The following is a 9,477-nucleotide window of genomic DNA, read 5'->3' as shown; positions in this document are numbered from 1 at the left end:
ATTTACAGCTGAATCAGCACCCAATAGCTAAAATCAATACTTTGAGAAGAGAGAGAAATTTGATCTTAAAATATGTATTTTTTCTTTGTTTACATATTTAGATAAAGGTAATTAGTAATGCCTGATCTGTTTATTAATAAATATTACATGAAATTATGTATACATAAGAGAGCATAATAATAGTTTTATAAATATTTATGTTAATAGGAAAATATGAAATATTGAATATTTATACATATATAATAAGATACAAAATAATGTAAATGATACATAATTCATAATAAAATATATTATAATATCATCATAGACTTCCAGGAAATTTAATTCAATTGAAAAAGTATGGGAAATAAAGGGTAGAGATAATAAATAAAATTTCTTCAATTTATATATTTTATGTTTAATCTCTTTTTTTGATTATGTTTCTGCGTTACATACAAAAGATCGCAGCTGCGAGTACTACAGGGTTAATCACTGCTTCGTCAACTTGTGTCCCGCAAGCTTGACTAATCCTTCATCTTCTTCATCCAACCGTGTCCGTGTAAATGATAATTATTCGATCTGTCAAGGAAATCCCCGTGGATCCAAGCAGGCAGGCAGATTGGACGATGAATCAACCGGAGATACTTGGTACGCGGCGGATCGCCGATGGACGCTAACGCTAAGAGACGGCGGGGCTGGTCGGACGAACGAGGAGGAGTGTCGTCCACGTGGATCAATACCGAAGAGCGTGCAGGCGCCTCCACCTTTTGCGAGAAGCAGTACTCTCGCGCCGCGGACACGCGCTGCACGCTCGCCACCGTCGATCCTTCGTGCAAAGGCGGCCCGAGGGTTGGCACGGGATCGCCGTCGTTATCCGCCGGCGTTCTCCTTTCGTCCTCACCTGGCAGGGAGGATGCGAGTCGCCTGCCGACCGGGAAAGAAGGATCGCTAGATCTCGTGCGCGACGTGCCTTACCCGCTCTCGCTTGCCCGATGCACTTTTCTTTCATCTTCATTCTGTGATACATCCGGGTATACACGAGAGGTACTCTTCGATTTGCTTGCTATCGTGTGGAAAAATCTCGTTTGTGTGTGTGTGTGTGTGTGTGTGTTATCTTTGGTCTCGCTTCTCTCTCCCTTTTCTTTTTTGATACAGTATACATTCGTGCTTTTATTCCGCTTCTCCCCATTTCTGTAGTACGTGTTCAATTGGTGTATTGTATTAACAATAGATTTGTTCATATTTGATTAAGTTATTTATAAATAAGGACTTTTACGTCTTTACGTCATGGCTAGTGTTTTGATTCTAGAAAAAAAAACGAAGAGACAATTATTTCGATAACTTCATTCAATAGTTTATCAAGTCATCAAATATAAATAAATTATATATTAATTGACTTCTTTATGACGCATGTAAAAGTCGTTTCTGTCTCATTGCATTCTATTTTTTCTTCTTTTTTTAAATAATATATTTGATAATAAACAAGAAGTTGTCTTTTCATTTTCTTCACTTATAAAAGAACACCTTTTGCGGTAAATTAAATTTTCTGTTTATAATTCTTTTTTATTCTATTTAAATACGTATTTATTTAATGTAAAAACACTTATTTTAATGTACTTAATGTACTAATGTATATATATTTTTATTTTTGTTATTTAAATTTTCTTTAATTTTTTCATTATTACAAAATTTAATAGTTTAATATTTTGCAAAAAATATCTTTTTTTCAGTATACTTTTAAATAATATACATATATATTTGTGGGTATTTTTCATGGATTAATTAAAATAGATTTAAAAAATATCTCGCGATAAAATATCTGTATTATTATAATTTCACAATAAGAGGAAATATTATTCCTTTGTAAGGAAGAATAATCATCCTTTCTAGATATGGTGTTTTATTAATTTTTCTCATTATTTGACTAATTTGACTCATCATATAATCATGCCGTACATTGCGAATAATTTGTATAGTGTCCGTTATGCATTTACGTCCGATGATATAGAGTATTTATAATTTTATTTATTAAAAAGTGATCAAAGTGATCTTAATTTTAAACTTAATTTACTTTGAAGCGATGAGATTTGGATTTTTTATTTATCGAAAAAAGATTTATATTTTTTTTCTTGAAGAACCACGTTTTTCGCACGCCACATTGTTATTAAGTTGTCGGTTTACACGTGCAGAGCATTAACAATACGCTTCAAAGAGCATTATAATGAGGCTAGATATTTTTAATATTATTAAAAAGAGCAAGTGTACAACAGAAGTACTCCTTTGACACAAAGAGATCTTCAGCGAGAACATTTTTAAGACTTCTCTTATTATCTCTAATAATATAATTACGTTTGCATAAAATTTTTTGAATTTTGAGAAATAGTTTTAAACATAAAAAAGCTACAAGATTCTTTTTGGTAAAAAAATGAGAAAACTATATGAAGAATGTGTAACTGAAAAAAAAAATTATGACAGTGATGAAATATTCTTATAACAAATAATAAAGGGGAAACAGCCAAATTCGAAATATCCTTAAATGTTCATCATTCATTCAGCTTGACGTTTCTTCTCTTTTGCCACATTTTTGCTTTTGAAAGAAAAATACCATACAAGAATAACACGGATATGTACATACCTTGAGCGCGTTCATGGATATAAAATAAAGTATTATCATTTCTCTCTTTTTCTCTCTCTCTCTCTCTCTCTCGAATACGTACACCTTTCGAATAACAACCCGCACATCATTGAAATCCGATACCCTCGTTTATTGCTGCAGTTCGATGTCTTCGAAAAATTTGCTGCAAGCGTGTTTCTTTGTCATCGCGTTTCAAATTGACGTCTTATTTTGCCATCTGTCACGCGACCGGAAATGAAAAATAATTTACCACGTTGTACTGTGTCCTGTGCCCGCCGCGCCGCGTTCCAGCTTGCAGCAGCAGCCAGCAGCTGTGCACGCGACTTTTACCGAGAGTGCACTAAACTTTCCCAAGCGATAAGTGCCGCTGAACTCGCTACACCCGAGACTTTTTTTGCTTATCATTTAAACTCGACTTTAAATGCCGTACGCTTTAATACTTTTGTACTATTTTAATCTGTGTGTGTTATTTTATTATTTTTTAAAGTTATTTTGCTAATTAGAGATCATGCAATGTTCACAATGTTGATAACGAAAAAAAAAGAAGAGTACAAGAGAAAAGAATATCTGAAATACTCACGTGTATTTTATATCAATATTATAAATTTACTTTCACATCTTGAGAATGCAATAGCTTGAAATTCAATGTTGATAGGTTTCCTTTTTTGTAAACAAATGTCACAACTTGTACTTTTAATACATACACACCGTATTGGTACAGACTTAAATAAAAAAAATTATGTGTACGTTGCAGCATAAATCAGGCTTAATTTGTGTCGACATTTGTCTGCAGTAAGATTGAAGTATATACTTAACTGTAATAAAGTATCGATCCATTTAATCGTCCATATCATTCAGATGTACAAGTGTCACTCGTAATGATGAAAAGGTTTTTGTGATCAATTAATAATAAGAATAACTAGTTAACATATGTATATAGTATGTCATTAAACGTAAAATGTATCAATTAATAATAAGAATAACTAGTTAACATATGTATATAGTATGTCATTAAACGTAAAATGTATCGCGGAATTATTGATAACAAGAAGCTCTATTATCATTTTTATTCAATAGCTTAAGTGCATCGATATTATCTCTGATTCCCTGCCAGTATTGGTGTTAAAGCGATATCGATGCTAAGAACAATCTATAAAAATTTATTGTGTCAAAAGAAATATTTGATAACAATTTAGATAACAAATTTATATAAAAATTTGTAGGAGGTATACGTTTACTTATATAAAATACAACGTGCTAAAATTGTGAAAAGTTTCTGGGGCAAACCGATCGTGCTTGTCAACTATCAGTTTGCATCGCAAGCACATCCTTAGATAGGAACTGAGGCGAAAGTCATTGTCGCGCTCGGTGACAGGGCGAAGGGCGGCTCGCGTTCGATCGTTCCGAGCTCGTGGCAGTTGCGAGCGATAGGGCGGAGGTAGTGAAGGTTGCATGAATTTGTAACGACGGCTTTTTATAGGCGGCATTTATCCCTGCAATTCGCCGCCGCCAGGTCAAGGCGACGCGACGTTAAACTCTGGTGAATCGACGGTTCGCATGTTTAAAGCTACCATCTTTTAATTCTATTCGAATCCCTCGGCGTTGTTCTCCCCCAAGAGCTATATCGACTTCGTTGTAAGATTTAATTTTAATAAATTCAACTTTTTACAATTGTAGCACAATTTCTTCCTTACGAATGTGTCAACTTGAAATTTAACTTAATTGAACTAAAGACAATCTCAGATTTAATTATATTTTTCGATTCCTCTAAATTTAACTTGAGAGAAGTCTCTTCCTACGTAATTTCTCACGTCGATGAGAGTACTTTGAACGCAACATCTTTGTAAATATTTCTATATTTAATTCTTCCTCTTGATCTTTTCCTCTCTTATTCAAGAAAATAAAACGAGACAAGTTTATTTCCAATAACAAAAAACATGTTCTTCAATTTTCTTTTGTCAGCATGAACTTTTTAAAATGTCACGCATGAGAGAACCATGAAAGAATATATGTTTCAATTAGAGAACCTCGAAACTTCTGTTGTTGATTCAAATCCAGTTGTCGATTTTATTCGCATGTATGAAGTGTGACGTCTTTCTCTTTTTCTCTCCTATAGTTATGCCGGCTGTTTGATAGAACGTGATCGACCAGAAGGAAAGAAAATTACAATCAGGGTGCATTCAAGACTGCTAGTAAATCAGGAGGTAAGTACGCATATGTATAGCGAATATGTTAAAGTCTCTTTGCAATAAGGTATTTCGAATGCTATGAATGCCAATGTCACATTAAATTGGGTATGTGCAGTGAATAATAATATAATCAAATTATCATTAATTATTAGGCATTAATTATTATTGCATATTATTGGTGTGATCACAGGATTATGAAGTAATTCGAATTAGTATATTATTATAGTATTCGAAATTCGGTATTGTAAAAGTTTTTATTACATTTCACGTTAGTTTTACACGGAAATAATAAATTATAACCAAAACAATATTAATAAATATATTAATGGTCTACTATTTCTCATTTTATTGTTCAAAAATATTAGATATTTTAAAATATGAAAAATATGAGAAACGTAACGATATGCCAAAACAGAATGTTATACCTTATCGAGTCCTGGCTGGATTCGATAAGGTATAACATTTGGTCTGCAGGAGTGTATCTTTGAAAATTTAATCGAGAGACCAGTCTGTCATAGATTATGTAATCGTCGCAATCCGTTTAATCCGTCAGCGTCGCGTCATAAAATTTGCATTGCTTTAAATACGTAAATAAAGCAACAGATGTGTAACAAACACTTGCGATTAAGCAAGCGTATTTACATGTTCTACACAGTTGGATGTAGAGACAAATTGAGCGATTTAATGTGATATCGTTCATTATTTTTATGTAGAGAAAAAGGGAGGGGAAATATTATGTATATCCATCGATTATCCGAAACGAGAGTATTCCTGAATTAATGATGCGTGATATAAGTTGTTTGGCGTGTGAGTCACGTGCCACACCCAGACGACATAAAGACCAAAAACGGGACATGAGACATCTAAGAGACGCCTTAAAAACATGTTTGCGAAAAAGAGTCTCGTTTGAAAGGCGTCTAAAAAACCGTCTTAGAGACGTCCCGATTTTGGACTTTACGTTGTCTGCGACACAGTTATCAAAAGATTCCACCGGCTTTGGCCGATCGACTTACGTGCCATTATAATGGGACTGACGGTCGGGCATTATCATCTAATCACGCGTTTGTACGAGATACACGTTAAATTGAGCTCGCGTACGACGTAACATGTATACTGGTCCTGTACCGTCTAATTTATCAGACAAGGATGAGCCGAGAGATAACGAGGAAAATGATGAGACGTCGGTGACAGGACACTGTTTACGAGTCTTTAGTGCGTACTGATTGGCTCTAAAAAGACTCACGGTGCCTAAACAGACTCTAATTGAGAGCGGTTTAATGCGAGGGGGGCTGTAAAGAATGAAAACTCCGCCTCGTACACGTTACGCGAGTCATGAATAGATATTTAAGAATGCCGCATTAAATTTCCTTTTGATGAAAATTTTGTAGACAAGCTTACTTATACATTCAACACATTAATACTTTCCTGAGTTGCTGATAATTGAGAACTTCGCTTGTTGGAGTTCACCCAATAAAATTTCACCTAATAAAACTTTCACTAAGAGCTTTATTAGAAACTTTCTTAGGATGTTAAAAATTCAAATTTTACAACATTGATTTTCGATTAAATTTTAATAAAAATCACACACATAGTTGTAGTGCGTGAGTGAACTTTTAGGATACGAAATTCTTCAATAAATATCTCATCAAAAAGCGTTTTGTTAAATAATACGAGAATGACTTACATATATTCATAGTTATGGTTCTCCTTACTAGTTTTCCGACACGTGCGAACGAATGATTCAACATAACGCAAATGATGTAATGACACAAAATGCGAACACATTTCGTTGGATGAAAAAGTCAGAAAAAAATCGTGTATCATATGTATCTAACAATTAGAAAGATATGAGCGGTGACTGCGAAACACATTGTACACCGCGACAATACTGTTTGCGCGAAAGTTTGCATTATTCAAATTCTCTGATTCTAGACTGCGTGTCATGTCTCTCATCAAGCACCGCAGCAGTGATAACAGATCGTTCCTTCAATTGACAGGCACAATTGTCTTCCGCAGCTATACCGTAACCTGATAACGAAACTCGTGGCAATGATGCGCAATATCTCGGATTTCGAGCGCTTTTTTTTTCACTTTTATCTGGCGTGCGAAAGCATCTGCGCCTAATTAAGCCCGTATTATCATCGAAATTAGTATTAACTCGCTGCCTCTGGTTCTCAGCGGTTTGCACCGCTCGTAACACAAAAAGATGAACGATTGCACACACATGCTGTCGAGATCGATAGATTTGCATAATAAGAAATTTAAATGAACGATTGCACAACGGGCGAGGAAAAAAATTTGCATAAATTCTTCGTGACGACAAAAGATTCTTCAATCGATTTAATATCGATTTTATCATTATAAAACGCACGTGTCAATTTCATTTTCTAAACAGTGCTGAATTCCGATTGAAGATATAAAAACGCGAAGATATATATTATATATATATATATATATATAACGAATGGATATATATATATATATATATATATATAACGAATGGAAAAACTTTTATTCAGGCAAAACGAGATTTGAGGATTATTGATTATTTTATACACAAAGAGTCCACAATATACTAATGAGTAAAGTGGTACGTATAAAGTGGTACAATCGTGGACAGATCGGTTGCGATACTTTTTTTTATAGGTTTCAAAACGCACTAATATTTTGCAAATGCGAACCACGATTGGTGTTATATTGTCTCTAGACTAAAGATAGTACAATCGTGGTTCGCATTTGCAAAATATTAGTTACCTATAAAATATATATTATTTATATTAAATATATTATTAAAAACCTATAAAAAAAAAGTGTCGCAAACCGATCTGTCCACGATTGTACATACTTCTAGCAATTTTTTCTTTGTAACAATTCAATTATAGATACTAAAAAGTTCAATAAGTTAATTTAGTTTTCATGAATATGTAGGGATACACACGGTTTCTGGATATATGTATAATACTGCACGAATAAACAAATTGATCGTATTCTCCCGTGGGTGTGACCATAAACGCAGTATGAAATATTCATTTCGCATCTCATTGCGCGATTAATTATTTATGACATATGCACTATTTGTCACATATGCGCTGAAGCAGTAACCAAGATTTTATCGGAATCAGTAATGTTCGAACAGCATTATTGCATTATTTCCTAACAGGCTACATTATTTATTCCCAATGGCATTATTTATGTACAGTGGCCGTTACATTTGATCAAAATTTCTATTTTGACAGATTCTTCTTAGAAGTAAAGGAAGTACAACGATATTGTGATTTCTCTATTTTACTAACAATTAAATATTTACACTGTAATGCAAAGTTATTTTAGTTTCTTTAAAATTTTCACTAACGAGATAGGTAATGTATATGCAAAATTAACGTTTATCACAAAAGTAAGAGAGTGAGAGGCTCGATATATTATCGATATACATATAAATACAAATAATACTTCAAAAAATAATTGAAACAAGTAGGAAATAACAGGCACGATGCACGGTTCTAATGCGAAACGTCATAGCATGCAAATCGCTCTCCCTTCTTCGGAGCTAATCATAAATGCCACCGCTGTGTTCCACGTGTATGCTTGTACAAGGCAATCCTCGCATTCGCATCCGTACGTCAAACCTATTATTGCAAAGGTGTATTGTAATGATTTTCAATGCAGTAACACTAGCTATCTATAAGCGATTCGTATAATAAAAGATATGTATTTAATGTGTGTGCGTGCAATAATGCAGACCGATGAGTGCAAACGACATGCATTAGAGATGTATAGCCTGATTATACTTTGAACTATCGTTTCTGCGCACAAATAACTTCTCAAGCAAAAGAAACATTATCACTTTTATCGTATAATCATCATATCCGCTCGATATCGCGTCGATAATAATTCTTCTACAAATGCCGAGATATATAATAAGTTACTTTATTTCTTACCGTTTTACTATATTATTTCTAATATAGATTTTTATCCATGTCTGATAAATCCTTTTCAAATTAACATATTTTTTGTATATGATATTAATAATTACGAGTTATATAAACATTTTGATAATAAAATTGTACAAAAAAGATAAAACAGAAGCCCCAATGAGGGTTTTATTAAGATCTGCTGTTTGTCCGTTTTATTTGAAGAGCTAGAACCACGTTTAATACGCTGCAATGATCGAAATGTTTACACATCGTGAAATAATATTATTCACTTTGTGTTGTTTAATTTCAGAACACCGATGATTGAATAAGACGATTACGAATTTGGCGGAGATAAAGATCTTTTTAATCATCATATGTATAATATTCAATTGAGCTTTTATTTATTATTTATCTGTGTCCCTTTCTCTCTCTCTCTCTTTCTCTAAATTTGATGCTCATCATTCTATAATGTGCTACAGCATGCTGAAAAATCAACTTCTTAGTTAGATCGTGAATCGATTCAGCGATCAAATCAAGCACGTTGCTCCGAGAAATTCGGGACGTACGGATGCCTATATACACCTTCACTAACAGAAAATTCATTTTTCCTTTATCCGTCTATGGGAAATCTCAGTAGGAACGTACTGCAATGGTGTATAACTTCCTTGGAGGCCGCGGACTAGTCATCGGATGACCTGACGACATCGTTTACCCGACGATTGTCACAGCGTCACCGATTTCGAAATGACAGAATAATACC

The 9,477-nt window shown here is 33.7% G+C and overlaps 1 protein-coding gene across 1 annotated transcript in view; it reads left to right on the top strand.

The window, feature by feature from the left end:
* The first annotated feature begins 815 nt into the window (after positions 1 to 815).
* LOC105459217 (sodium bicarbonate cotransporter 3) overlaps positions 816 to 9,477 on the top strand; it is a 54,989-nt gene continuing 46,327 nt past the window's right edge. Inside the window, exons 1-2 of the mRNA XM_011705061.1 lie at positions 816 to 1,023; positions 4,731 to 4,818. The gene's annotated coding sequence lies outside the window, so the exon portion shown is untranslated. The remainder of the gene's footprint in view (positions 1,024 to 4,730; positions 4,819 to 9,477) is intronic.

This window comes from Wasmannia auropunctata, unplaced genomic scaffold (assembly GCF_000956235.1).
Source record: "Wasmannia auropunctata unplaced genomic scaffold, wasmannia.A_1.0 LD334204.1, whole genome shotgun sequence".
NCBI lineage: Eukaryota > Metazoa > Arthropoda > Insecta > Hymenoptera > Formicidae > Wasmannia > Wasmannia auropunctata.
The sequence above is the reverse complement of the archived record's forward strand: the minus strand, read 5'-3'. Positions and strand labels throughout refer to the sequence as shown.